The 8,073-nt window shown below is 34.3% G+C and overlaps 1 long non-coding RNA gene across 2 annotated transcripts; it reads right to left on the bottom strand.

The window, feature by feature from the left end:
- Positions 1-2,350: 2,350 nt before the first annotated feature.
- On the bottom strand, positions 2,351-5,648 carry LOC105958018 (uncharacterized). Of its 2 annotated transcripts, XR_016029249.1 has the most exons (5): positions 4,420-5,648; positions 3,724-3,792; positions 3,515-3,647; positions 2,732-2,816; positions 2,351-2,583 (listed from the first exon to the last, which is right to left on the bottom strand). It is a non-coding gene; the product is annotated as an uncharacterized LOC105958018 (long non-coding RNA). The 2 variants fall into 2 exon arrangements; XR_016029250.1 differs by lacking the exons at positions 2,351-2,583; positions 2,732-2,816 and having other exon boundaries at positions 3,513-3,647; positions 4,424-4,559.
- Positions 5,649-8,073: the final 2,425 nt, after the last annotated feature.

Raw genomic sequence — 8,073 nt, forward strand, 5'->3', positions numbered from 1 at the left:
TGTAACAACCAATGCCGCAGGAATTAGTTGATTTGGAGTCCGGATGAGAAAGTTATGCTCGACTTCGTGGACACTACCAAAGATGTTCGGGGATTCGTTATTCTAATTCGATTTTATTTTCCTAATTGCAACTCTTTTCTTACTCTTTGATCAATTTTGCTTCCAGGACACCTAATTTTCGTTTTGTACCTATAAGATACCAAATCCACCAAATAATATAGAAATATAAATTAATCCGAAATAAAATCCACGTAAACCTAAACGTAGAGTTTTATTTCTACACTCCACTGTATCTTTTTTAACTAGTGTTTTTGCTGTTGTTTGTTGATGCGTATTAAAGTCCTAGTATTGTAGTTCGTGTTTTTAAGAATATTGTTGCGAATGCACTTTTGCGCATGTTTTTTTACATGTACGTTTGTGCATGTCCATTTGAGCGAGTGTGCTTATGCATGTTTGTTGATTTGTATTAATCTCCTAGGATTGTAGTTTGTGTTTTCATGATCCTTTTTGCGAATGCACTTTTGCGTGAGTACTTTTGTGCATGCTTTTGTAATTTTCATGATCGCTTTTGCAATCAAATTTTTACCAAGTTCGAGTCCGAATTTGGACTTTTGCCACTAGACAGAAATTGTAGCCAGCTGAAATAGCTTTCCAATGCCGCCGGCATCATTTGATTCGGAGTTCATATCAGAAAGTTACGCTCGACTTCGTGGACACTACCAAAGATGTTCGGGGATTCCATCTTCTAATTTGATTTTATTTTCCTAATTGCAACTCTTTTCTTACTCTTTGATCAATTTTGCTTCCGGGACACCTAATTTTCAATTTGTACCTATAAGATACCAAATCCAATAATTAATATAGAAATATAAATTAATCCTAAAAAAAATCCACGTAAACCTAAACGTAGATTTTTATTTCTACACTCCACTGTATCTTTTTTATCTAGTGTTTTTGCTGTTGTTTGGTTATGCGTATTAAAGTCCTAATATTGTAGTTCGTTTTTTTAAGAACGTTGTTGCGAATGCACTTTTGTGCATGTTTTTTTACATGTACGTTTGTGCATGTCCATTTGAGCGAGTGTGCTTATGCATGTTTGTTGATTTGTATTAATGTCCTAGGATTGTAGTTTATGTTTTCATGATCCTTTTTGCGAATGCACTTTTGCGTGAGTAATTTTGTGCATATTTTTGTAATTTTACTTGTGTCCGTATCTTTTTGTAGTCAGTGATTTTGTGCACGTTTCTTGATGCGCATTCATGTCCTCGAGCTGCAATACGTATTTTCATGATCGCTTTTGGAATCCAATTTTGACCATGTTCGAGTCCGAATTTGGAATTTTGCCATTAGTCAGGAATTGTAGCCAGCTCAAATAGCTTTCCAATGCCGCCAGAATCAGTTGATTTGGAGTCCGAATGAGAAAGTTATGCTCGACTTCGTGGACACTACCAAATATGTTATGGGATTCCTTCTTCTAATTATATTTTATTTTCCTAATCGCAACTCTTTTCTTACTCTTTGATCAATTTTGCTTCCTGGACACCTAATTTTCGATTTGTACCTATAAGATACCAAATCCACCAATTAATATAGAAATAGAAATCAATCTGAAAAAAAATCCACGTAAACCTAAACGTAGAGTATTATGTCTACACTCCACTATATCTTTTTTATCTAGTGTTTTTGCTGTTGTTTGTTGATGCGTATTAAAGTCCTAGTATTGTAGTTCGGGTTTTTAAGAACGTTGTTGCGAATGCACTCACTACAAGAAATTTTGGTTTTAGTGACGATTTTGTATGGTCGCTAAAAGTTAGAAAATGGTAGCTAAAACTTATAGCGACCAAATTAAGCTTGGTCACCGGTGGTCACAACAGGATAGTTACTAAAAGTACTCAGTGACAAGAAAATTAATTGGACGCTAAAAGATGAGATTTAGTGGCGAACTAATAGTGGTCACTAAAAATATAATTATTAACGACCAGTTATTGACTCGCTAATGTAAATTTTATGGTGGCAATTATATTAACATGGTTGCTATAGCAACATATATAGTGGCCATATAATTTTGGTCGCTAAATGATATATACGTATAGTGACCATATTTTATTGTTGCTATAGAATATATATTTGGCCACCACATTTTTTGGTTGCTATATATGTATACATATAGTGACGGTATATATTGGTTGATAAATAATATATATGTTGGTTGCTAAAATATATACATATAGTGACCATATTATTGGTTGCAATAGTTTTTACCCGATTGCGGCAATTATTAAATTTACTGACCAATTCAGACCAATAATTAATTGGTGGCATTAATCATTAATGTGTATTTGCAACAGTGGCTGTAAAAAAAAAAAAAAAAAAAACTAAAGCTTGCAAATTTACACATTATCAATCAAATGTGAATATTATAATTTCAATCTATCATACTACATACAATAATAAATCAATCATTTAAAATAATAAGAAAGATTACTATAATTATTTCATAATAAATTCCACTTCATAAATTGTTAAGCGACAACAAATATGACTTCCACGATAACGTTCTTTCACTTCATCAAACAGTCCAACCTGAAAAAGGGAAAAAAATCAATTAGAAAATAAGAAATCATATGATAGAATCAATTCCAATCATTTGTCACTTAGTAGCACTCAAAATTCAATAATGTATCTGCGCTCAAAATTTAATAAATAATAGTGAAGAAATAGAGATTCTCACCTGAAGTCCAATGCAAGTGCTATAAAAACACCTTACTTTGGAGTCATGCTCAAGTCTTTAATGAGAGCATAAATATACTCAACACCTATCAAATATTAGAATTAAACAAGTTATCGAATGTTAACATAATCATTTACTATTCGGTTCTATTTCATATAAACATCCTAACTTAAATCTTATGCCATAACTGACAATCGAACATAATACACAATTTCTATGGCGTTCTATTTACCAAATACAACACACTCCAGGCATCAATTCACATGGTACGGAGTTGACTCGTGTTTGTTTGACGAGTTCTCGAAACAAAGGTTTAAAACAATTGTTTCCACAATTTCTTTGAAAAATCATAACAATTGGTACGATTATCCAAATTGGGAACGTAATATGCCAAATGAAAGCTAACAACTGCATCTACATGTTCACTGAAGACTCTGATCACAAATTATGATCCCAGCATATGCAAAACAGGCCCAAAAGATGATTACAGAAAACTGCCAGAATTTCGGATAAATTCTCTTTTCTGGTACAGTTTATTGTAAAATTCATAAGTATTTGCAAAGTTATCCAAATTGGCCAAACAATATACCAAATCAAAGCTGACAACTTCATCTAAAAGTTTACTTAAGAAATATATCCGAAATTATTATCCTAAGATCGTAATAAAACCCAACGAAGATGATTCATCAAAACTGCCCTGTTTTTGGCAGACTCACTACCGTCAAATTCTCATCTCTAAAAGGCTATAAAACTTGCTCGAATTAGAAGCAATTTAACACATACATATAATTATCCCGGTCCTCGACGACTTTTGTAAAGAGACTGATTCGAAAATCTCACTCCAAACCCTTCAATTTCGGCTCCGAAAACAGGTGCGGCAGAAGGTTTACTATTTCTCAGAATTTCGCCAACATAGCTGTCGGGTTAAATTTGGTTATATAAATTGATGAAATAACTAACAAAGTCTTTCTCAAATAACAAAGTCTTCTCACCTCGAGTTAGCACCAAAAGCAACATCATAGACCAAAATTTTCTTAGGTACACAACCACGAATGACACACCTGAAATAAGAATCCATTAGTTTCTTAAGCTTCACCTTCGATCACATTACTTTAAACTTGTTGCTCAATGTGCATAAGAAAAATTTCAAATAACTAATGACTCAAAGAACTAATGACACATATAGATGCTAACTATGGACATTAAACTAGAAACCAACGTTATTTGTTGTCACATTTTCTTCCAAAAATCGTAGCAGGCCGTACGCTTTTCCGAATTGGGAAAACAATATACCAAATAAAAGTTCACAACTTTATCTACAATTGTGATGAAGATACCAACCCCCAATTACTAAGATAACACAACAATAAAAGCCCGAAAAGTTGAATACAGAAAACTTCCAGAATTGTTTTGGACAAACTTGTTTGCTGTCACAGTTTATTTGAAATATCATAACAATTTGTAGAGTTATCCAAATCGACCAAATAATATACCAAATAAAACCTCACAACTCAATATACAAATCATTATAAGACACATAACCTAAATTATTACTCCAACATAACAAAAACAGCTCCGTATGATGATTAGGCAAAACTGCCCTGTTTTTTGACAGATTCGCTGTCGTCTGATTCCGACCCCTAAAAGGCTATAAAACGTGCTTGAATTGGAAATAATTAAACACTTACTCACAGTTTTCGAGGTCCTCTACGATTTTCGAGAAGGAATGATTCCCAAATTCACACTCCAAACCCTTCGATTTTGGCTCCGAAAACAGATGCGTAGCAGATTTTATTTCCCTTTCCGGCGAGCAAACTGAAATTCACACCAAATTTCGGCGACCACCGCCGAATAAAACTGCCTAGCACCACCATTAATGGGAAGCTAACTTCTCGAGGTTTGTAACAATACCTTCTATCATCAATACTCCACCGTTAACACCTCCGTTCATTTAATTCTTTGAAGAGCCAAAAGCTGAAGTCCAGATAACGGCCACCATCGGCGACCTCTGCTGGAAATCACCAACACCGGTGTACATCTGAACTCACAATTATTCCAAAGGTGGGTCCTGATCGACGAGATTCATTCTCGAAGGTCTCCAAACTATTATTTTTCCTTAAAACCCTAATGTGAAATTATCTTTTCAAATCCCCAATTATTTTCCTGTAATCAAATCTTCCGAATCTCCTTTATTGAATTCAAAAATTCTCGAACAGGGGTAGGAACTAGGGCTTGGAGAAATTGGGTGAAATAGGAGAATACTTTTGGGGAAAACAAAAGAGGTAAGATAAGAGGGATTTTGGTGCAAACATAATGAAGAAATTAAGAGATAAAATTTTCTTGATTTTCTGTAATATTATGCGAGAATTGGTAGAGAGAAAGAGAACGTAAGGAGAGAGTGAACATAGTAATGTTTTGTGATGAAGAAACGACAGAATGATAAATGGCTGTAATTTTTTTATTATTTGCATTTTCGCCCCCATCTTCCTTTTATTTAATTTTCTTTTCTTGATTTGTTTAAAAATTAAACTAGTGACCAAATCGATTTGATTTCCGTAAGTAGTTTCATAGTAACCAAATTCAAGTGGTTGCTAGCAAACCAATTAAATGGTTGTTAATAATTAAATTAAAGACTCGTAGCAACCGTAAAACAAATTGATGTTAAATTGGTCACTATTGACACTAAGTTATAGTGACCATAAAAATTGTCGCTACAAACTTTAACTTTAGTTGCTACAAGATGTCTAACTATTAGTGACCACTTATAGCTACCAAATGTTCGCTGGTCGCAACAAGATTTAACCCTTCCCACTTTTGCTACAAAATTACTTTTGGTCACTAAATGTGAACATTTAGTGACCATTTAGTTATGGTCGTTGAGAATTTGGTCACTGAAACTAGTTTTTCTTGTAGTGACTTTTGCGCATGTTTTTTTACATGTACGTTTGTGCATGTCCATTTGAGCGAGTGTGCTTATGCATGTTTGTTGATTTGTATTAATGTCCTAGGATTGTAGTTTGTGTTTTCATGATCCTTTTTGCGAATGCACTTTTGCGTGAGTATTTTTGTGCATGTATTTGTAATTTTACTTGTGTCCGTATCTTTTTGCAGTCTGTGTTTTTGTGCACGTTTCTTGATGCGCATTCATGTCTTCCAGCTGCAGTACGTATTTTCAAGATCGCTTTTGGAATCCAATTTTGACCATGTTAGAGTCCGAATTTGGAATTTCGCCATTAGACAGGAATTGTAGCCAGCTCAAATAGTTTTCCAATGTCCCCAGGATCAGTTGATTTGGAGTCCGGATGAGAAAGTTATGCTCGACTTCGTGGACACTACCAAAGATGTTCGGGGATTCCTTCTTCTAATTTGATTTTATTTTCCTAATCGCAACTCTTTTCTTACTCTTTGATCAATTTTGCTTCCTGGACACCTAATTTTCGATTTGTACCTATAAAATACCAAATCCACCAATTAATAGAGAAATATATATTAATCCGAAAAAAAATCCACGTAAACCTAAACGTAGAGTTTTATTTCTACACTCCACTGTATCATTTTTATCTAATGTTTTTGTTGTTGTTTGTTGATGCGAATTAAAGTCCTAGTATTGTAGTTCGTGTTTTTAAGAACGTTGTTGCGAATGCACTTTTGCGTGAGTACTTTTGTGCATGCTTTTGTACTTTTACTTGTGTCAGTACCTTTTTGTAGCGAGTAATTTTGTGCATGTTTCTTGATGCGCATTCATGTCCTCGAACTGTAATACGTATTTTCATGATCACTTTTTGAATCCTGTTTTGACCATGTTCGAGTCCGAATTTGGAATTTTGCCATTAGACAGGAATTGTAGCCAGCTGAAATAGCTTTCCAATGCCGCCAGAATCAGTTTATTTGTAGTCCGGATAACAAAGTTATGCTCAACTTCGTGGACACTAGAAAAGATGTTCGGGGATTCTTTCTTCTAATATGATTTTATTTTCCTTATTGCAACTCTTTTCCTACTCTTTGATCATTTTGGCTTCCTGGACACCTAATTTTCGATTTGTACCTATAAGATACCAAATCCACAATTTAATATAGAAATATAAATTAATCCGAAAAAAAATCCACGTAAACCTAAACGTAGAGTTTTATTTCTACACTCCATTGTATCTTTTTTATCTAGTGTTTTTGTTGTTGTTTGTTGATGCGTATTAAAGTCCAAGTATTATTGTTCGTGTTTTTAAGAACGTTGTTTCGAATGCACTTTTGCTTTTTTTTTAACCTGTACGTTTGTGCATGTCCATTTGAGCGACTGTGCTTATGCATCTTTGTAGATTTGTATTAATGTCCTAGGATTGTAGTTTGTGTTTTCATGATCCTTTTTGCGAATGCACTTTTGCGTGAGTATTTTTGTGCATGTTTTTTTAATTTTACTTGTGTCCGTATCTTTTTGAAGTCTGTGTTTCTGTGCACGTTTCTTGATGCGCATTCATGTCTTCCAGCTGCAGTACGTATTTTCATGATCGCTTTTGGAATCCAATTTTGACCATGTTAGAGTCCGAATTTGGAATTTCGCCATTAGACTGGAATTGTAGCCAGCTCAAATAGTTTTCCAATGTCCCCATAATCAGTTGATTTGGAGTCCGGATGAGAAAGTTATGCTCGACTTCGTGGACACTACCAAAGATGTTCGGGGATTCCTTCTTCTAATTTGATTTTATTTTCCTAATCGCAACTCTTTTCTTACTCTTTGATCAATTTTGCTTCCTGGACACCTAATTTTCGATTTGTACCTATAAAATACCAAATCCACCAATTAATAGAGAAATATAAATTAATCCGAAAAAAAATCCACGTAAACCTAAACGTAGAGTTTTATTTCTACACTCCACTGTATCTTTTTTATCTAATGTTTTTGTTGTTGTTTGTTGATGTGAATTAAAGTCCTAGTGTTGTAGTTTGTGTTTTGATGATCCTCTTTGCGAATGCACTTTTGCGTGAGTACATTTGTGCATGCTTTTGTACTTTTACTTGTGTCCGTTTCTTTTCTACCAAGTGTTTTTGTGCACGTTTCTTGATGCGCATTCATGTCCTCGAGCTGTAGTATGTATTTTCATGATCGCTTTTGGAATCCAATTTTGACCATGTTCGAGTCCGAATTTGGAATTTTGCCTTTAGACATGAATTGTAGCCAGCTGAAATAGCTTTCCAATGCCGCCAGAATCAGTTGATTTGGAGTCCGGATGAGAAAGTTATGCTCGACTTCGTGTACACTTCCAATGATGTTCGGGGATTCCTTCTTCTAATTTGATTTTATTTTCCTACTTGCAACTCTTTTCTTACTCTTTGATCAATTTTGCTTC

The sequence above is a fragment of the Erythranthe guttata genome, chromosome 13 (genome assembly GCF_056151865.1).
Source record: "Erythranthe guttata isolate IM_541 chromosome 13, IM_541, whole genome shotgun sequence".
Taxonomy (NCBI): Eukaryota; Viridiplantae; Streptophyta; class Magnoliopsida; order Lamiales; family Phrymaceae; genus Erythranthe; species Erythranthe guttata.